General features: G+C 36.5%; 1 protein-coding gene across 1 annotated transcript in view; it reads right to left on the bottom strand.

Moving 5' to 3' along the window:
* The window catches only part of SP1 (Sp1 transcription factor), a 33,681-nt gene that overhangs the window by 7,087 nt on the left and 3,689 nt on the right, over positions 1-22,905 (bottom strand). The window lies entirely within an intron of this gene.

Here is a 22,905-nt window from a genome sequence, read left to right on the forward strand (position 1 = left end):
CAAACTTGCAACACACAGTAAAAATATATATGACAATGTAATCTAGTACATATATCTATATAACTGAAACAACAGTTTCACAAAGTGTCTATCCTTATGCTAAGCAGTGTATTCTGAAATTTTCTAGACTCTATTTTTTTTCCCCTTAGTGCTAGTCATGACCCAGTATGTTGATTTTATGAGTTACTAATGGGTCACATTTGACATTTTCAAACACTGCTCTATACCAATAGACAAAAGCAACGGTTTAAAGGAAAAGCTAACATTCTTCTCCAGCTTTCAAATCTACCATCAATAAGCATTCACCCATGAAAGTTTTGTAAATAAGTTAAAGACTCTATATCCATACTTAAGATTCTAATAGTAGGAAAGTGTTGAATTGGCCTGCTTTATCTATTTTATAAAGAAGGAAACTAAATAAATGGGGTAGAAACTAAATAAATAAACATCTAGAAACCTAGGCTCTTGACTTCTGTACCTCATTTCAACTCTTCTCAGCTAATCAACATAATTCTGAGCAGCAGTACCTAATGAGCAGTCCTCCCTGGGCTTTGCTTCTCACTCTACCCCTTCTTAGCACCAGCTTATCATATTAAAATAAATTTAATTTGAATATTCTGAGACTTCCATGATACTGGCAGAATGAAAACTGGGAAGTACTGGAGCACAGGTTAAAAACCAGTTTAGAAGTAAGACAGACCACAGATATGAGTCCCTGCACTACGATTAGCTTTTTTGGTAATGATCAAATAACTTCTCTAGTTATCAATTTCCCCATCAGTAAAACTGGGATGAAATACTATCAATCTCATAAAGTTACTGTGAAAAACAAATATGGAAGGTGCTGAGCACAACATAGGAAACACTGTGATGTCACACAGCAAACATTCAATAGACTGCATCTATTACTATTAGGAAAATACTTTGTGGAAAAAACACAGAAATCATAGAACAAGATACACCAATATTTTCATTCTGCTTAAAAATTATGTGCGGCCAAGTGGAAACTCCCCCTAGTGGGGATGGAGAATTTATCCTTTAAAATAAGCCCTCATAGCTCAGCAGATTAGGATGCTAGTTAGTATTGCCAATGGTTACCTACCAAAAATTACCTCCAGAAGAGAAATTTATAAAACTATAGATGCAACTATTATAGGTCTTTAGAAACAAGAAAAAATTGTGATGCATATAAGCAAATCATCTTCTTTGATCTATTTTTCAAGCTAAAACCAACTCCATTCAAATTTGAGAAGCAACTTATCAATCCTCAAAGTTTTCCCTTGCCCCAACCAACTCAAAAGAAGCAAACCTTTCTCCATTTTATTGAAACATAAGAATAATATACTTAGCTATCAGAACTACTAAAACTAAATCTCTAATTCTCTTTCAATTCTTACAAAATGGACAGTCAAAAATTCATATCCTCCTGGACCCCCACAATGACTTCAAATTTTCTCAAACTAAGAAAACTGAGAATGGGGTAAGAAAAAGTGAACAATTTTTAATTTCAATTAACAAAAAGAAGGGATAAAACGTCAACAGAGTATCAACATCAGACCAGAATCTGTTTCCTGCCTCTTTTAATAACAGTTTTAGAAAAAGAACAGTTTTATCTTAAAATGTGGTACTGGTTAGGCAATGAAATAAATTAAAGATTTTCCTTTCCATGATTAAAATAACTAGTAAACCAAAGACACAGCTTAATGACAGTCTTGCCCAACTCAGCGGTTGCCTCGAGCATCAGTTTCTGAAACAGCCATGGCAGTTACTCACTTTTTTAGTTTCCTCAAAGTGAAAAAGTGTGCTGAAGTTATGAACTTTCAAGACCACCACATGGCAAGTCAAACACCCTATTCTCTGAGGAAAAAACCTTGGGTAATACTAAAATAAGATGAAATGAAAACCTTCTCAATAATTTCCAAAAGGGTAATTCCCATACACTTCCTTATTTATCTGCTTTCTGAAATGACTTTGGGAACATTGTGTTCTTTAATTCGTTAAGTATTAATACAGTAAGACTAAACTTTACAACTATACCTATATTAAGCACACACTGGGTTTTCTCAATGTTTCATTTTACACAACAGATTTAACTCAAAGAATAATATCTCAGACCACAAAGTGTGTGTTTTCAGCTACATTGAAACAGAATACTGGTAACAATATATGAAGAACAAGGTATCCAGAATATGGCTCCAAATCAAGAAATAAAACCTTCCATAGTGTGGGATTTCCCTGGTGGTACAGTATATAGGAATCCATTTGCCAGTGCAGGGTACATGGATTCGATCCCTAGTCTGGAAAGACCCCACGTGCTACAGAGCAACTAAGCCCGTGTGCCGCAACTACTGAGCCTGCGTGCTGCATGTTCAGAAGCCCGAGCACCGCAATAAACAGCAGCCCCACTCGACGCAGCTGGAGAAAGCCTGAATGCAGCAACAAAGACCTAGCACAGCCAAAAATAAATAAATGGAAATTGTTTAAAAAGAATAAAGAATGGGCACCAGAAATTTAATTTCCTTCTGTTCCAGAATGCAAACCCTTGCTGATTCATCAGTAAGTTATGCACTATAAAAATTCACATATATATATATCTTGTTTCTAAACTTACTTAATTACATATTAGATATTTCCTGTTATTTAATCATCATAGCATATTTTATACCCAGACATGTATAAATGATAGTTTATAGGGTTTCCTACATACAAACTTCCCTAAGACCTTATACCTACAGTGCCATGTGGACTCCCTAATGGCAACCTGTAGAAATGTTTATCAATTACTTACTGTCTACTGATCCAGGTACTACACTAAGCTCTGAAGATTCAAAGGAATAGTTTTCACTGTGGAAGAGCTTGTAGTTCACTAGAGAAGAGAGAAACAGATAATTTCAAAACAACAATATAAACCTTACACTAAAAGCCATTCAAAGATTTTCCAGAACTGAAAAGGGTAATTTCTCCAGTCTAGAATTTCAGAGAAGACTTGTTTCCTAAAGGAACCAAGATTTGGGCCAAACGTCAAAAAATGCATAGGAGTTAGCCAAGTGAAGAATGTTGGCAAGGGAAGGGTAGTTCCAGGCAAACGGAAGACTACGAGCAGCATAAAGAAAAGTAGTGGAGTGTGGGATGATGGTGGAGTAGAGCAAGGATGAAGAGATGAACTTCAAAACAGGTGATATTATTAGATGCAAGACAGATATTTAAATGACTGATTTTTTTTTAAAGGTGATGGTAGAGTATGGATAGATAAGCACTTTGATACATCAGCCAGGGAAACACCATGTTTCCCATATGTGTAGGTCACATTGGCAATATAGGGCATGTCTTTAAGATGTGACTAATATTTAACCCAACAAATAAGGACGTATGCCAGATACTACATTAAGTTCTGGAGAGAGTTAGATATAATCCTGGCCATTGCTCAGCTTTCCAGCTTCATTATCTCACTTGGGAAGATACAAAATGAAACCAACAAGTATAATATCTGTCTTATAATTTGTATAATAAAGTGATAAAACACTCTATTAAGAGAAATATTAGAGTTGGGAGGGAGCGTGTTAGAAGGAAAAAAATGGAATATACTTGTTATTCCATTTGATAATAACGAGAGGTAATAAATGTCTAAAGTAGGGCAGTGGTTCCAGTAAAGAAAAAGGCATGGGTAAAAAAAGTATTTAGGATTAATGGGACTTCCTGAATAGTCCAGTGATTAAGAATCCATCTTCCAATGCAGGGGATGTGGGTTTGATCCCTGGTGGAGGAGCTCAGATCCCACATGCTGGAGGACAACTCAGCCTGCACACCGCAACAAAGACCCAGCACAGCCAACAACAACGATTTATTTGGGGAAAGGTCAGAGTACATAAAAATGCTCATCATTGAAAAAAATCCAACTATGGAAAATGTCAGGCTTCCCAGGTGGCGCTAGTGGTAAAGAGCCTGCCTGCCAACGCAGAAGACCTGATCCCTGGGATGGGAAGATCCCCTGGAGGAGGAAATGGCAACCCACTCCAGTATTCTTGCCTGGAGAATCCCATGGACAGAGGAGCCTGGGAGGCTATAGTCCACAGGGTTGCAAAGAGTCAGACACGGCTGAGGCAACTTAGCAAACACATGGAAAGAGTCATTTGAAGAGATATTCATCAAATGATTTACAACAGCAATACACAAAATGGATTAAAATGTAAATAAACTGTTCAAGTAACCAGCTGGACTACTAGGCAGTCAGCAAAATTATGATTAATTGAACAACTCAGAATAAATGCTTATGCTATATTATCCTTTAATGATAGGGCTATATTACAACAACCTAGGAAAAAAATGCTTTTGCTACATTATTACTGAACAAACCAAGAAACACATTACAAGCATCCTAAGAAAGTTATGCTAAAGAAACACATACATTAAATTTTATATCAAGTAGAGCAATCTGGTCACACCAAATCGGTGACTGCAATGGGCAGTGCTATTACTTTTGTTTTTTTCCCCTTTCTCATATTTTCTATAGTATAATTCTGTAACTTTTATCATTAAAAACACCTACACAGCAGAAAAAAAAATTAGTCTATGCATCTTCCCATTTTTGTGTGTATTAACTGTTCAGAGAATATGAAGATAATTCCTTAGTGAAAGTAAGTGAAAGTCGCTCAGTCCTGTCTGACTCTTTGTGACCCCATGGACTATACATTCAATGCAAATCTCCAGGCCAGAATACTTAAAGTGGGTAGGCATTCACTTTTCCAGGGGATCTTCCCAACCCATGAATCGAACCCATGTCTCCTGCATTGCACGCAGAGTCTTTACCAGCTGAGCCACCAGGGAAGCCCCAGAATACTGGAGTGGGTAGCCTATCCCTGCTCCAGCAGATCTTCCCGACCCAGGAATTGAACCAGGGTCTCCTGCATTGCATGCAAAGTCTACCAGCTGAGCTACCAGTTCAGTTCAGTTCAGTTGCTCAGTCATGTCTGACTCTTTGCGACCCCATGAATCGCAGCACAGCAGGCCTCCCTGTCCATCACCAGCTCCTGGAGTTTACTCAAACTCATGCCCATCGAGTCGGTGATGCCACCCAGCCATCTCATCCTCTGTCGTCCCCTTCTCCTCCTGCCCCCAATCCCTCTACCAGGGAAGCCCTTAATTCCTTAAGTACAGGGCAATCTACACAAAAATAGCAAAGGCTTTCACCAGTAGGTGTCACTGTAACTAAGTGATAGATGTTTTAAAAGCCCACCCTCCAAGGGCAGAGGTTTAAGAAGAAACAAAGACAGGCATGGATGTGCAGTATATGCACAAATTTGAAATGCAACCATTTAAAGAACTGTAATTCAGATGCCTCTCCATCAACCATCATGATTCCAAAGCTACATATTTCCCTATTTTTCATCTCCAAGAAAACTAAGGATTTGAAAATTTGATTATTAGTAAAATACTGAAGTTCTTATAAATTCCAAGACTTTCATCTACTTCCCATTTCTGTCAACATCATTCCATAGTGAATTTTCAAGACAAAGAAATGAACAAGAATTGTCTTATCTTTCCTCCCAGCTCTCACCATACTGATATCCTGGGAAAGGGGATTCACTTTAACATCCCTCCCAAACTAATTATAATTACCTATTATTATTGACTTATGATTAAAAATTCATTTAGGGAATTCCCTAGTGGTCCAGTGGCCAAGACTCTGAGTTCCCAATGCAAGGGGCCCAGGTTCCATTCCTGGTCAGGGAACTAGATCCATATGCTGTATCTAAGAGTTTGCATATCTCAACCAACAGTTTGAATACAACTAAAGATCCTGTATGCCTCAACGAAGATGGAAGATCAAAAATTCCTAGTGCTGCAAAGACTTGTCATAGCCAAGTAAACAAACTCAAAAATAAAATAAAATTCATTCAAATATATGTTAATATATACCAGAGGAAAGCTGTGGAGGAGGAACATAAAGGTTAAGAGAACAAAGTCGGGAATTCCCTGGATATCAGGGGTTAGGACTCTGTACTCTCACTGCTCAGGGCCTGGGTTCACTCCTTGGTCAAAGAACTGCAAGCAGTGCAGCATGGTGAAAAAAAAATTAAGACACACTTTAGATGAACTGACGGTCCAGTGGTTAAGACCCCACACTTCCAATGCAGGGGGCACAGGTTCAATCCCTGGTCAGGGAACTAAGATCCCACACACCAAGCAGTAGAGTAAAAAAAAAAAAAAAAAAAAACAGATGAACACAATTAATTCTAACTAACTGTTTATATTCAACAACTGACATTTTAAATTACGGAGAGCCTCTGATGATTAAAATTAATAAGGGCCATTACATGCACTATAATGCACTATAACGGTACAATTGGACAAACCTAGGTATGACTCCTGGTTTCATCACTTTCTGCCAAGGAACTTCTCTGAGCCTTCATTGGCAAAAAGGATACTGAGATAACTACTAACATTACCTAGCACTGGTCCTGGAACTAAGGAGATGCTCAATAAATCACTATATATTAAGAAAATGAAAGAAAGGTTAAATGTGAATTTTAATGTTGTTTTCCTCCCATCTATACATACACCCTTACTATCCACAGTATGTTCTTTTGAATTTATCTAAGGGAGTTTTAACATCAAATTCAATCATTAGTGTTTAAAATAGCAACAATAAAATACTGTAAAGCAAAGAATAAAATGCATACTAATCTAACATTTTGTTTCTACTCACTGGATTTACCACTGAAAAAGGATAATCATATTGAAGTCTTCAAATTATATGTAATTCATTAATTACCATTAAAAATCGCTTGGGGTTGATTAGTAATGCAAAAATAACTGTTCTGAATGCACAGTGTAGTTTTGAAAAGAAAAAGTGTGGATAAAATTTCATGTTTTCAGAAAATTTCCTAGATAAAATATAGCAAGGAGATGCTGTGTGATGATAAAAGCATGAAAGAATGCTGAAGCAAAGCACAGATATATAAAGAGAAGTACTTCACACTCAAATAGCCTAGAGGCTCTCAGTAACAAGACCAAATTAATTTCTCTAGTGGGTTCTGAAGAAAAATTAATAATAGTAGCTATCTATCAGGATCCCCTGGAGGAGGAAATGGCAACCCACTCCAGTATTCTTGCCTGGGAAATCCCAGGGACAGAGAAGCCTGGCGGGCTACAGTTCACAGGGTTACAAAAGAGTGGGACACAATGTAGCAACTAAACCACCACCACCACGTTCTAATAAAATTCTTTTTTTTTTTTAACTTTTTATTTTACACTGGAGTATAGTTGATGAACAATGTTTTGACAGTTTCAGGTGTACAGCAAACTGATACAGTTTACATGTACACACATCTATTCTTTTTCAAATTCTTCTCTCATTTAGGTTGTTACATAATATTGAGCAGAGTTCCCTATGCTATAGAGTAGGTCCTTGTTGGTGATTTATTTATTTTTTGGCTGCCTTATGGCATGTGGGAACTTAGTTCCCTGACCAGGGATTGAACTCACAGCCTCCGCAATGGAAACGCAGTCTTAACCACTGGACCGCCAAGGATGTCCTTGGTTATCTATTTTAAATACAGCACTGTGGGACTTCCCTGGTGGCGTAGTGGATAAGAACCCACCTGCCAATGAAGGGGACATGGGTTTGATCCCGGGTACGGGAAGATTCCACATGCTGCAGAGCAAGTAAGCCATGTGCCACAACTACTGAGCTCAAGTTCTAAGGCCCACAAGCCACAACTACTGAAGTCCACGTGCGGCAACTACTGACTCCTGTGTGCTGAGAGCCTGTGCTCTGCAACAGGAGACACCAGGATTAGGAGCGTGCACACCACAGCTAGAGAGTAGCACCTGTTCTGAGCAACCAGAGAAAAGCCCACATGCAGGCAATGAAGACCCAGCCCAACCAAAAATAACAAATACATTATAAAACAGATAAATATAGCAGTGTGTACATGTCAATCCCGAACTCCCCAACAATCCTTTCCCCCACCCTTTTCCCCATGAATAAGATTCTTAAAAATATAAGTAGAATAGTAATAATAAAGTACTATTAACAGTGGTGGTGGTGGTCGTTTAGTCACTTAGTTGTGCCTGACTCTCTGTGACCCCATGGACTGTAGCCCACCAGGCTCTTCTGTCCATGGAATTCTCTAGGCAAGAATAGTAGAGTGGGTTGCCATTTCCTTCTCCAAAAAAGGAGGTGAATATATCCAAAATTCTACCATCCCCAAACCATCTTCCCCTCAATTACTATTTATCTTCACAAATAACTTTACAAATTTGTAATCATAATACAGTAGCATTAAGCATAAAAATCTGAACCAATATTAAGAAGTAACTCTTTAGAGGACTCCTGATGGTCCAGTGATTAAGACGCTGCACTTTCAGGGCAGAGGGTGCGGGCTGGATCCCTGGTCGGGGAACTTATATTCTACATGCTACATGGCACAGTCACGAAAAAAAAAAAAAAAAAGTAACTCTAGATCCATAATATTCTGAGATGCTTGAAGTGAACATGTAAATAGGCACTTACATACTGGGGACCTTTTAATGATAGGGCTAAGTTTATGCATGAGTAATGCCCACAGTATAATTATGTAATATGATGTAGTACAGCTGATATTTTAACACTCCCCCACCATAAACTGCAAGGTAACTTTTAATATAACTAAATTTCCCTTCATCTTAATTTGTCCAGATTACTACAAAAGTACTAAAAGCCCTAGTGTTACAGAAACACATCACAGCTTTAAACTGTCAATGACAGTATGAAAAAAGGAAAAAAGACAGAAAAGCTACTCCATGAAAATACACCGATGCTCATTTATGCATCTACGTACTCCTTTTCCTAAAAGGTTTCCTTCAACTTTTGCTTACTATGGCATTTAACTTAATATATTTTGAGCTTTCTGTTCTCTATTCTTTTAATATTGATTATGTATATGAACCAACCAGCAAACATACTCCTGAGTATTCTTATTCTAAGAAAATGACTTCAAATGAGAAAACTGTATGCTCTATTATATTCTATATTAAAAATAAAGAAATCTTGAAACTACTTGAGTATTTAATACAACAAAAGAGAAATAAGCTGTGGCAAACAATTTGATAAAATATTACGCAGTAATTTATTTATTTATTTATTTATTTTTAACGCAGTAATTTAAAATCACTCCTCTGGAAGTGAAATATAAAACAAGGATCCCTACTATTGTAACTGTTATTTAACAAGAATGAAATGAGGTGTAAATATTAGCAAGGAGTAGGTAAAACTATTTGTAGATGACAATATACCTGGAAAATCACTAAAAATTACTGAAAGCAATAAGGCTGCAATATAGCCATTATACATTAACACACATAAACCAATATTATTGGCTGAATAATACTTCATCAAATGGATATGTTACTTATGTTTACCCACTGCACATTCAGGTTGTTTCCACCTTTCAGCTATTATGAACAGTGCTGCTATTTCTGTGTGGATGTGTGTTTTCATACATTTCTGTGTGGATGTATGTTTTCATTTCTCTTAGAAATATACCTAGGAATACAATCACTCACTTAATAAAATTTTAATCTAAAAAGTATAAACAGTGATGTTCATCACAGCATTACTTGTAACAATGAAATTTTAGGGTGGAAAAAAAGTACATCAGTAGAGTTAAGCATATCCTAGTACTAACATACCATGAAATTTCCAGACAATTATTTAAAATGATGATGATGTTTATTATTTATGAAAAATGTATATACTATTCAGTAAAAATAATATTATGAAGCACTGTAAAGAGTATAATACTATTTTAGTATTAATAAAACAATATATAGACTTCTTTGTAAATTGTACACAAAGGTACTAAAATATGGCTGGAAGGATGAGCACCAAAATTTCAACAATGATTATCTTTGAATAGAGTTCAATTAATTTTTACTTTACTTTCTGAATTATTTTTACTGCTTAATGCTTTCACCAGTACCACTTAAACAAGCTACTTAAAAATATATTTAGGGAAAAAAATATATATATATTTAGGGAGTATCCTGGTGGCCTAGTGGTTAAGATTCCAAGCTTTCATGGCCTTATCCTGGGTTGAGTTTCTGGTTGGGGAACTAAGATCCCACAAACTGAGCAGCATGGCCAAAAATAAAAAATTGAATTAAAAATATTTTTTCCTACATCAAAGGTAATGCTTAAAATATTTCAAGCTAGGCTTCAATAGCAAGTGAGCTGAGAACTTCCAGATGTACAAGCTCAATTTAGAAGAGGTAGATGAATCAGAGATCAAATTGCCAACATTTGCTGGATCACAGAGAAAGCAAAGGAATTCCAGAAAAACATCTACTTCTGCTTCACTGACTACATGAATGAAGTCATGTGGATCACAACAAACTTTGGAAAACTCTTAAAAAAGAGATGGGAATACCAAACCACCTTACCAGTTAGGACTGGACATGGAACAATGGACTGGTTCAAAATTTGTAGAGTACGTCAACACTGTATATTGTCACCCTGTTTATTTAACTTCTATGTAGAGTATATCATGCAAAATGCCAGGTTGGATGAAACACAAGCTGGAATCAAGATTGCTGGGAGAAATATCAACCTCAGACGTGTAGATGATACCATTCTAATGGCAAAAAGTGAAGAGAAACTAAAGAGGTAACTGAGAGTGAAAAGAGGATGAGAGTGAAAAGCTGGATTAAACCTCAACATTCAAAAAACTAAGATATGGCATCTGGTCCCATCATTTCATGGCAAACAGAAAGAGAAAACAGGAAACAGTGACAGATTTTTTTTTCTTGGGCTCCAAAATCACTATGGATGGTGACTGCAGCCATAAAATTAAAAGATGCTTGCTCTTTATAAGGAAAGCTATGACAAACCTAGACGGTTTATTATAAAGCAGAGACATCACTTTGCTGACAAATGTATGTATAGTCAAAAGCCATGGTTTTTCCAGTAGTCATGTATGGATGTAACAGTTGGACCATAAAGAAGGCTGAGGACCGGTTCCAAAGAATTGATGCTTTTGAATTGTGGTGCTGGAGAAGACTCTTCAGAGTCCCCTGGACTGCAAAAAGATCAAACCAGTCAATCGTAAAGGAAATCAACCCTGAATATTCATTGGAAGGACTGATGCTAAAGCTCCAATACTTTGGCCAACTGATGTGTAGAGTTGACTCATTGGAAAAGACCCTGATGCTGAGAAAGATTAAGGGCAGAAGGGGGTGACAGAGAATGAGAAGGTCAGACAGCAGCATCACCCACTCAATGGACATGAGTTTGAGCAAACTCCAGGAGTAAGTGAAGGACAGGGAAGCTTGGCATACTGCATGCAGTCCTCTCTCTCTCTCTTTAGTCGCTAAGTCGTGTCCGACTCTTTTTTTTTTTCGTGTCCGACTCTTGCGACGCCATGGACTGTAGCCTGCCAGGCTCCTCTGTCCATGGGATTCTCCGGGCAGTAACACTGGAGTGGGTTGCCATTTCCTTCTCCAGGGGATCTTCCTGACCCAGGAATTGAACCCGGGTCTCCTGCATTGCAGGCAGATTCTTTACTGACTGAGCTATGAGGGAAGACCTCCATGGAGTTGCAAAGAGTCAGACATGACTAAGTGAATGAACAAGTTTTCTCATTTTAGCTCTAGAGACCTCTATAAAGTGAATGCTTTGAATTTTCCCATTTTCCATACTGAACTGTAATTTACATAGCAGTCCTTTGTGAGCAACCAGTGTTTTCCCGTTAGATAAGTTATTCTGTACCCATAGGTTTGTGCTACCAAACATGCTCTGTATAAAGAAAAACAGGTGGTTCCTGCCCTGTTCCTGTAGGCATTTAAGATCTAAAACACTGACATACCTAAAACTGTACAAAGAATAGCTACCAAATGTCTCAGATATCTGTATGTATTTGTACACTTAAGAATCTACATTATCAAGACAGGTAGGTACAGAAAAAAAAAAAAAGAATCTACATTACCACAAAGAAGTAAGAATATAATCATCATCCTTGCTCTATAGATGAACAGAAGTCAAGAAATTCCAAAATCACTAACTTAAGTTGGTTCAGCCCTAACCAATTTTTCTCAATTTTCTACTCTCCTTTTGCTCCAGAAGATTAAAACGAATTTACACACACACAATCAAAACAATCATTAAAATTGATAAACCACACAATTAACAGCAATTTTTTAAAATTTTAAGAGGGCAAATTTTGTGGGCTTTAATATTTGTAATATATCATCTTGTGAACTGGGATATAGGTTAAAAAAAAAAAAATCCATTGTATTATCCTTTAAACCTGCCTAGATGTCCTAAATCATTTCGCAATCATTTTTGAAGGGCTAGGCCTTTTTGGGGTGAGAGGGTGAGATAGGTGAGACAGGAATTAGCTGAGAGTAAAAAGGAAAGTAAAACAATGATTTAGTAAAATCAAGTTCTAGAAAGGTAAAAGGAAAAAATAAAATTGTCTTAACATACAGAAAACCAAACAACTCAAGAACACAGGGACAGAAAAATAACTCACTGAAACAAAAATTAAGAAACCTAATTATCATTAGGTGGAGAGTCAACCAAGTGTTCATCAAGAATGTTTTTCTAGCAAACAATCTGCACCAAGTTTATAACCAAGCCAACAAGAGATAAAGAAACAGAAAATTCATGGGTAATCCAACTACTGTTTTTACTAGAATGGTTTATAAAAGAACAAAGCATACTGGCTGGAGTTTACTTCCTTTGGCAGTTGTTGTAGAGTAATGACTACACCAATGGGCAAGAAATATAATGGGCAAGAAAGAACGCAAAGATCTTAGACACAATTTGAAAGAGCAGCCTTCAGCTAAGTAATCAAAATCCTACTTTTAACTGAATGGTTGGACAGAACTTCTATTGAGATATGGGCACTAATGTGTGTTGAGGATCAATATTATGTTATCGCCCTCATTTAATCCTAGTAACTCCATGGGGGTAAATATTATACTAACACTCTTCTTGTACAGAGAGGATGATAAACTTCCCCTAAGTCACGCAGCCAGTTAAGAAGCAAAGCTATGATTTAGATCCTAGTATGTCACTCCCCTGTCTATACTAAGTATCTCACTCAGGACACACTTTTTCTTTCACAAAGGATCTTCAATTACTGCTAGTTTCAGAACTATTTCATCCAGCTAAACTGTTTCCCCTTATACGGACACAGGATGTGAGATGTGTTCATCTGCAAAAACAACATTTAAAACACAACCCCACAGTATTCTGGCTCTAAGATCCCACTTACAGTCAGTCATCTATTTCTCATCCAAAATAGTACTAACTAAACAGAATAACTTTCCAACAACTGTTCCCAATCTCGCAATAATTTTGTGGATTTTTATATTGTACTTTCAAAGAGTCATTTCATTTTCCCTCCTAACAGCTGCATAACAACAACAAAAAGAGAGTTCTCTTTAGCAAGCACCTGAATTTGTTCATAGTACCAATGTCTCACAGGAGGTTGGGAATAGAAATAGGGGTAGTGGGGAGGGGATATAAGAAAACAGGAGACATGACACAATATGACTCATTCATAAACATACCTATTCATGTGCAGCAGTAGGTTTAATCATCAACTTCCATTTCAGGTTTCAGAATGCAACTGCAAGGGCCTGATAGTGCTGTTTGAACCAGAACTAGAAAAAACCTCTAAACCTGACTTCTGAACAGAAGCTTATGCTTTCCAAACATAACCTTTAATTGGGTTGGCCAAAGTTTGTTCAGGTTCTTCCATCACATCTTATGGAAAAACCCGAACAAACTTTTTGGTCAACCCAAAATTTTGGTTTCCTCAATGTACAATACTGTAGAACATGCTGAGCACAATGCCAAGTAGGTCCAAACAATCCTCTACAGTGGCCCTGGGATGTCTTCCTTTTATGAGGGGGTTTTCAGATGATGCAACATTAGTAATCCTTCAGTGACACTGTCATCAAGAGAATCACTCTGGACAAAGTTATCTATAATACTGAGGTTTTATGGGGCTAAAAAAAAAAGTCTGCTGTAAGTTTGATGCTTAGCTTTTTGGAAATGGACAAATCTCTTGGCTGGTACCACTTTTATTTTAATATTTTCAAAAAATATTTATTTGGCTGTTCTGAGTCTTAGTTATGTCACATGGGATCTTTAGTTGCAGCATGCGGGATCTAGTCCCCAACCACAGATTGAACTTGGGCTCCCTGTTCTGGGAATGCAGAGTACTAGCCTCTGGACCACCAGGGAAGTCCCAGTACCACTTTTATTTATTGAATATTTATTCATTTAATAAATCTTTATTTATTTTATTTATTATAGCACAGGCTCTAGGGCAAGTGGGCTTCAGTAGTTGTGGTTCCTGGGCTCTAGAGCACAGGCTCAATAGTTGTGGCTCCCAAGCTTAGCATGTGGGATCCCCTCTGGATGAGGGATGGAACCTGTGTCCACTACATTGGCAGGTGGATTCTTTACCACTGAGCCACCAGGGAAGCCCCAGTACCACTTTAAATAGCATCAAATTCCTTTGCAAGCAAAGCAATGATTGAAACAGTCCATGGAGTAATAACTTTCTTTTTTTTTTTTTTAATAACTTTCAATACTAAGAAAGTAGTACTGGAAATGAAGGTGCCTATTTCATATAATCTCTATTGCATGTGCCTATTTCTTAAAATTTTAAATGCCCAGTTCTTAAATTTTAATGGTAAGACACATCTGGATAATGTAATAGAGTAATATTTTATAATACCTCCATCCTGGTTATTCTAATAAAATTTTAAGACTTAAATTAATTAGTCATCATGATGCTTTCAGGAATAAATCAAAGACCTATTAGTAATTAAAGTTTGGATGCATCAGAATTTCACATTTCAGTTAAAAATAATGCAATGTCATCGTATGCTAGTGCTTTAAGACAGCTCTGATCAGGTATTTGACTAAAAGATTAATTACCACTACACCAAGATACCTGACCATGCTACAATTTCCTAAAACTCTATATGAGCTAAAGAGGAGGATATCCCGTATGTGATAAAAGGACAATTGTCATTTTCTGGGGCTCACAGGGGTCAATGAATCAATTTCAAAAAGGGAAATGCTTGCCAGCAACAAGCCATCTTTGCTTTCTGTGGTCGTTTGTGTATAAGGAATCAAAATAAAAAGGTAAGCAATAACCAGTTACCTAAGAATGATTTATCTTTGAAAGTACGCTTGGGACTTCCCAAGAGGTTCCAAAGTTAAGACTCTCTGCTTTCACTGAAGGGGGCCCAGATTCAATCCCTGGTCAGGGAACTAGATCCCATGTGCTGCGACTAAGAGCTCACATACTATAACTAAAGATATCGTGTGCTCCAATGAAGACCTGGAGGAGCTAAATAAATAAATATTAATAGATAAATAAATGAATTTTTTTAAAAAGGAAGGAAATCCTGTCACATACTGCAAAGTGGATGAGCTTACCAGACATTATGCTAAATGAAATAAGCTTGTTGCAAAAAGACAAATACTGTATGATTCCATGTATGGTATACATTAGTAGCCAAATTCATAGAAATACAAAATAGAAAAATGGCTGCAAAGGTCTGGGAAAGGAGGAGAAATAAATATCTTAAGAGGTATAGACAGCGTTTAGATTTTTAAGATGAAAAAGTTTTGGAGACCTGTTGCATAACATGAGTATACCTAACACCATTGATCTGTTCACTTAAAAGGGTTAAGATGGTAAATTTTATGTTATATGATTTTTACCACATCTAAAAATAATTACTTAGGGACTTCCCTGGTGGTCCAGTGGTTAAGAACCCGCCTTGCAACTCAAGGAAAACGGATCTGATTCCTGGTTGGGGAACTAAGATCCCACAGGCCACGGAGCAATGATCCCAAGCACTGCGATGACAAAGCCCATCTGCCACATCTACTGAGCCCATGCACCACAATTAGAGAGTCTGTGCGCCTCAACAAAAGATCCCACATGACTCAACTAAGATCTGACACAGACAAATAAGAAAAAAAAAAATCAGTTAAGAAAAAAAACTATATTGCCTTGCATATTCTTTCATCTTAAACAATTTTCCCCTAAAACTACAAAAATGCCAGGGATTTAATAGTGACCAAAGAAAAATATCATTAAGTACATCGCAAAATTTATACAAATCTCTTCCCTCTTGCCATGCATCTGCTTTTACAAACTTGCGCCAAAATTATAGGCAAAAACAGTTTAAGTATTTAAAGGGCATGACAACATTTTTAATTAAAAATTAACAACCTGACAATATATGACACAGTACAAGGAGACTAATTTAAATCCAAAATACTGTGGGGCCCTATTATCTCATATATTTTGCTATAACTCTCAGGATTAGTTGTAAAAACTGTATGTATGGTTAGTTGTTCAGATGTATCCAACTCTTTGTGATCCCAAGGACTGCAGCCCACCAGGCTCCTCTGTCAGGCAAGAATACTGGAGTGGGCTGCATCTCCAGGGGATCTTCCCAACCCAGGGATCAAACCCAGGTCTCCCACATTGCAGGTAGATTCTGAACTGGTCCCCCGTAAAATGCACCTACAGCTACCTATATGCAGGTAACTGTGGCACAACAGCAACTGGAGCTCCAAGAAGGCAAGGGACAACATGACCTGTTTCAATGAATTCCAAGAGCCTAACACATCTGACATACAATAAATGCTCAATAAATTTCATTAAACTTGTCTATGAACGAAGCATCAAAAATTAGAACCCACTTCCACTTAACACTTTTGCATCTAATTCTTAAGCCTATAGGGAGCAGTTACATTACTAAGTATACTGGTGTTCAGTAAATGCCTATGTAAGTTAACTGAACCATGAGTACTACTGCATTTCTTAACAGCATTTAAGGATAAATAAGGAGGCCATTCAAAATGTAATAATGCCAACAGATAATCTTTTAAAAGAATACCAAAAGAAACAAAAAAATTTCTCAATGATATAAAAAATTTCCAAAAACAGTTTTCAGAGTTACAGGCTTTTTACCTTCTTTAAGACAAATGAGATGAATAAAGATTAAAAAAAAAAAAGACAAGTGGTCTGTATACATTTAAAGTACATTTTTTTTTACAAGTGCAAGAAACTGCCAAAGAATCCTAAGCAGATTACTTTCAGATGTATCACCAGTAACTGTAAGAAATATGCATTGTCTATCTAGGGCCTGGACAAAATCAGGCCCTATACAGTTTCTCAAAGGTTTCTTTAGGACTTCCCTGGTGGCCCAGTAGTTAACAATCTGCCTGCCAACACCAGGGACATGGGTTCAATCTCTTGGGGAACTAGATTCCACATGCTGAGGGGCAACTAAGACCATGCACCACAACTACTGAGCCCCTGAACCCTAGAACACATGCTCTGCAACAAGAGAAGCCAACACAATAAGCCTGCACACAGCAACTTGAGTAGCCCCACTTGCCGCAACTAGAGAAACCCCACACACAGCAACCAGCACGGCTAAAAGTACATAATTTTATTTTAAAAAAAAAAGGTTGTTAAATCATATCCCCTAGACATCAAGAGATATGCATATACTATTTAATCAGAAATATGGGAGTAGAAGGAAGGCACCGAAAGGAAATTTTCAGAATAAAATGGAAAAGAATAGGGACAATAAAGAGAAAGTTTGCTATAAAAATGTCTCAAGTGCATCAAGGAAAAAATTAGGATCAGGGAAACATATCACATCTTCCTAGCAGAGGGGAAAAAGGAGGTTGGGGAATGTGCTGTGTGCTGTGCTTAGTCGCTGAGCCGTGTTCGACTCTTTGTGACCCAATGGACTGTATGTAGGCCACCGGGATCCTCTGTCCATGGAGATTCGAATGCAGGGCTCCCATTTTGCAGGCATATTCTTTACTGAGCCACCAGAATAATACTCTCACGCCCATATAACACAGCCAGCGGACCTTCATGCTTTCAAAAAACTGATTATGAAAATCTCTGACTTCTCTTTTACCATCTTGTTCCTTCCTTCCTTAATGTACTCATTATATCATTGATTATTTACATTTCATTCAATTACAGATTAAATAAATTCAAATTAATAGATCTGGTTATAACAAATTCTGATCCATAACAAAGTTTATAAAAACTGTTGGGAAAAAAAAAGGCTGTTGATTTAACCATGCTTTTTGCTTTTTTTTTTTTTTCTATTTTTTGTCTTAAGTTACAAATTTAACTCTTCAAAATAACTGAACTGGGTCAAAAAACAAATCCATTTTTCTTTTTTTTTTTTCAAATACATTTTTCTACAAGAGAGTAGTAGCTTAGTGGAAATGATATTGATCTGAAGTCAAAAGATCTGTCACTGTAAATTTTGTCAATGACCTCTGACAAGTCACTGAATCTTTCTACACCTTAGGCTGTCAAAAGGAGGGTACTAGAGGGGATGAGGTGTCCAACTCCAGCAATCCGCAGTTTAACTGCTATTGACACGGAGAGTCCGGTTTAATTATAATATGTTTGTAAAGAGCTGTAACTTCTAAGCAATCCAAACAGTGTCAAGTTAATGAAGAACACATGGAATAATCTGGAAAGCTCCATCTCAATAGCATTTAACCTTGTCTGGATTACTTGCAGCAGACATTTGATTTACTATGAAAATCATTAAAAAAATTTTTTCTCAGAAATGTAAATTTTTTTGCTTTGCTTTGGTTTTGGTTTGGCTGCACCTCGAAGCACGATGACCAGTGATTGAATACAGGCCCACAGCAGTGAAAGCCCTGAGTACTAACCACTGGACATCCAGGGAACTCCCTCAAACATGTAGATTTTTAACTGATTCTCTCATCTCAAAAAGGGCACGTCTTTGTCTTGACCTGGGTATTTTATATTTTTATTATTTTGTACATGTTAAATTATTAATTTTGTACATAGATATAGGGTGAGAAAGATTCACAGTAAATCAGATAGGTACACCCAAACTTGTCAAACAAGTAATATTGCCAGAGTTTAAAAAGCACTGGAGCAAAAGTACAAATTCAAATTATAGTCTAGATTTGCAACCAACTCTGAAGGAAAAAAACTTTCTTCAGAAACTTTTTCAGGGTCTTCTAAAGGGACCAATTCTTAAAACCTAGCATGGCATTAACAATGTAGTCACAGTATGGACATATACCTTTTAAATAATGCGTCAACGCTGCAGATCTAGTATAATAAGGTTAAATGTTAGGGATAATACTATTTTGACATACCTTCCAAAAGAAATATGAAAAATATGCTTGTTTTTCAATTAAATGGCAAACTGAAAAATTTCAACTATTATCTATTAATGTTTACCCTATCAGTAACTTACAAAACATTATGTAATACAGCTTTTCTACAGGTGTTCCTCTTACACTTAAAATATTTTCAAGGAAGGAAAACAAAACAATTAGAACCAAGAAATGAACAGAACTACATTTTTAGTGCCAACATTTATATGCTACTTTACAATGTACAATAATTAAAGGGAAAAGGAGATCTAAGAACAGAACAGATACTAAATTTTTCCAAAACACTAGGCACCCTTGTGCTCTTGTTATTTAATTAAGAACTAAAAGGACCAAATTACACAATGCAACGTGATTTAACAATGACGTCATTGACAGAAAGCCACTGGAATAAATAAATAGGAGCAACTGAAAAAGTCTCAAGACTGTCTTCTCAGTCTTTCCAAATCAATCAAGCACCTAGATTTTAAAGGAGATCTTTTTATAAGTATATTTCATTTAAAACACACTTATAAAATTATACTAAAAAAAGCAAATGAGGTGGGAGGGGGGACTGGGATGGGGAATACATGTAAATCCATGGCTAATTCATTTCAATGTATAACAAAAACTACTGTAATGATGTAAAGTAATTAGCCTCCAACTAATAAAAAAAAAAAAGAGAGAGAGAGAGAAAAATAAAATAAAACTCAACATTCAAAAAACTAAAAAAAAAAAAAAAAAAGCAAATGATGCTGAAACATTTGATGTTATAGTCAATAAAAGTATATTATTTTAAAACAGAAAACTTTCTTGTATGACCCTTTGCACTAGACTGATAATTCTGGACACATTTAAACCATCTAAACCTACTTAACACTTATGTTCAAATGAACTAGTCTAAAATACAACTCTGTTAACAAAATAGGTCTCAGCAATCTGACCCCAAGTTTAGCGACACTGTTGGCAAACCAACTCTGGTATCGCATTCAACTTAACTTCTAAGAGGAGACATTTTCCTGACCCCAATAAAACTGAGCAGATGTGAAATTTTTATTTTTAGTGTCTGAAATTTGCTTCTTGAGTGAATTATAGCCATCAAGGAAATATGTTTTATTCTCTTGCCAAAGCCCAGTCCTGCACTCTTTATTAGGCAGAACTCCCACGAAGTCATCCAAACTAAGTCTTTCAAAACTGGCCCCTCCTCAACCTTGGGGAAGAGTTTTCTGAACTTAGCTGGGGCTGAGAAAAAAATCTGAAGCCTTAAGCTTTAAAATAAACAAAACAAAAAATCCCAAAACCGAGATCTGAGCGTGTAACTACCAAAAGAGAGGAAAGAGTGTTGATAAAAGGATAAAGGGGACAGTGTTAATTTAAAACAAAAAAAAAAAAAGGAAAAGCTGCTCACTTAAAAAATAACAACAAAAACTAAGGGCCCATAGATCATTCCACATTACTGGGTGGTCCCTTCTTCACTACCACTCACCAGTGGCAGAGTTGTGAAAAACAGGAATACATACAGAGATGGGTGCCTGATTTGGGGTCTAAGTTTGTGCCTTTGCCTGTATATTCAAGCAAACAAATAAACATAATAAAAGTCAACAAGAGAACTTAGAAAAGTTTTAAAAGATGACTTAAAAATAATAAATGTGGAAATTCCCTAGCAGTCCAGTGGCTGGGACTCTTCGATTTCACTGCTAGAGGTGGGGGGTGGGGATGTAAGGGTTCAATCCCTATTCAGGGAACTAGGATCTTATGAGAAGCTATGCAGTAGGGCCAAAAAAAAAAAAAGACTAAATCTATTAAGTGACATAGAAGCTGCAGTCTTCCACAACCATTTAAAAATAATGTCTCCCTTTGCAGAGTGCTATCTACTTACCTATCTTACAACATGAGTTAGAATTCATGGCTCTTTCCACTACATCATACTGCCAAGAGGCTGAGTTTTTCTAATAAAATAACTATATACCAGAAAAAGGGGTAAAATGAGAGACTTTGTAGCAGCCAGGCAACAACTAAAGAGCACTAAGCTTCCAGGAAATGACTGCATTATCTTTCATTAAGACTGAAGTCAGATCAATTGAAGGGGAAAAAATGTTGCACAACTATGACTAACCAGAAAGGAGGAAACACATATCTTCAAAAACCACTATTAATAAAGCAATCTCAACTCTCACAAAATGGCCTTTCAGAGCTTCATTCTCTTCTTAGTGAATGTCAAGCAGCTACTATTTTATAGAAAGACATGCATTTTCTAGAGCTCAGAGACCATCAACAACAGCTAAGAAGGTAGCCCTATCCTATGACAAAGTAAATGGCAGACTTCCCCAGACCATGATTTAGCAATGAAAGTATCTCATAACTGTTCCTTAGAGCTCGAGTTATAAACTGTTTACACATTGCAAGGATCCAAATTAATACTATCTACAACAATCTCAATAACTTAAGAGCAAAGAGAAAACACACACACAAATGTAGATTACCCAGAAAATGTCTAATTTTCCAAGCTGTTAGGTTCCATTTTTATTAAACTTTTCCCATTTCTACTCACATAATTTTTACTATAAACATTTGCCAGCTCTACAGCCTTAAATTTCAAAGTAACAAAAGATATCTTATCCAAAAGATTTTTAACAATCTAAAGGATGTACCAAGTTAAAACATGAAGTCTCTTGTCCCAAGTTAAAGTTAATAGGTAATGAATGCTCCAGACTAGAACTAGCAGCAAGTAGCTGTCTCATAACATATGTGCTTCCCAGCATCTCAAAGTCCTTATCTGGAAAATAAGGCAGAAGTATGAGATGATTCCTAAGGTCTCTTTCAGCTCTAACCTTCTATGTTAAGATCTCCAATTCACTAAGAAAATTTCTGTCTGTTAAGGCTCAAAAATGCAGTAATTTTAAACATACTACTACAAGACTGTAAGAAAGTACTGAACTTGAGCAGACCTCCCCATCACAGATTTTCCTAAACTGCAGGAGGCAAGAAATATGGTTGCCTATTTGTTACCCTCTCTTACATAAGAACCAATCTAAACAGAATGAGAACTCTATAATAAAAGTAAACAATTAACAAATGGACAGATACACCAACAGAAGTAGAAGTTCAGTGGTATTAAACTACTTCTCATCATAACTTCTATATATCATGCCAGAATATAAAGATGCATATGTATCCTAATGTGCTTCATTAAAGATTAGTTCTATCACCATGAAATTTAAAATGATAAATTCTAAATAAATTCTCACCATTTTAAATAGAGGTTTTAAATTTCAAATTAACCAATACTAGTAAAATACAGTTCAAAATAAATGACTGAATAGTGGTGTCAATTGGTTCAACATACATTTCAATATATACACCTCCTTCTTTGACAACTCTTCTCTTTCCCCTTCAAAGTTTTTCTAATTCCTCTCAACTCCATCTCCCCACTCCACTCTGTGCCCCACTTCTGTTCTCTTCCACCTTTCAACCATACGCTACTTTCAAAGCAGCCACTTTCTAGTGGCTCTCTAATCTAGAAGTATTAGAATCACTACCTAGGAGGCTTAAGAAACAAAACCAAAACAAAAAAAATCACCTAGGAAGCTTATTAAAAATACACATTAATACTTTCGAGCTAAGCAGAAGTTGAAAAAATTAAACCTCAAAGGGTAGGCTCTTCTGGTTAACTAAAGATTAACCAGGGAACTTACTTTATTGAAGTCCTT

This window comes from Odocoileus virginianus, chromosome 24, assembly GCF_023699985.2.
Source record: "Odocoileus virginianus isolate 20LAN1187 ecotype Illinois chromosome 24, Ovbor_1.2, whole genome shotgun sequence".
Taxonomy (NCBI): Eukaryota; Metazoa; Chordata; class Mammalia; order Artiodactyla; family Cervidae; genus Odocoileus; species Odocoileus virginianus.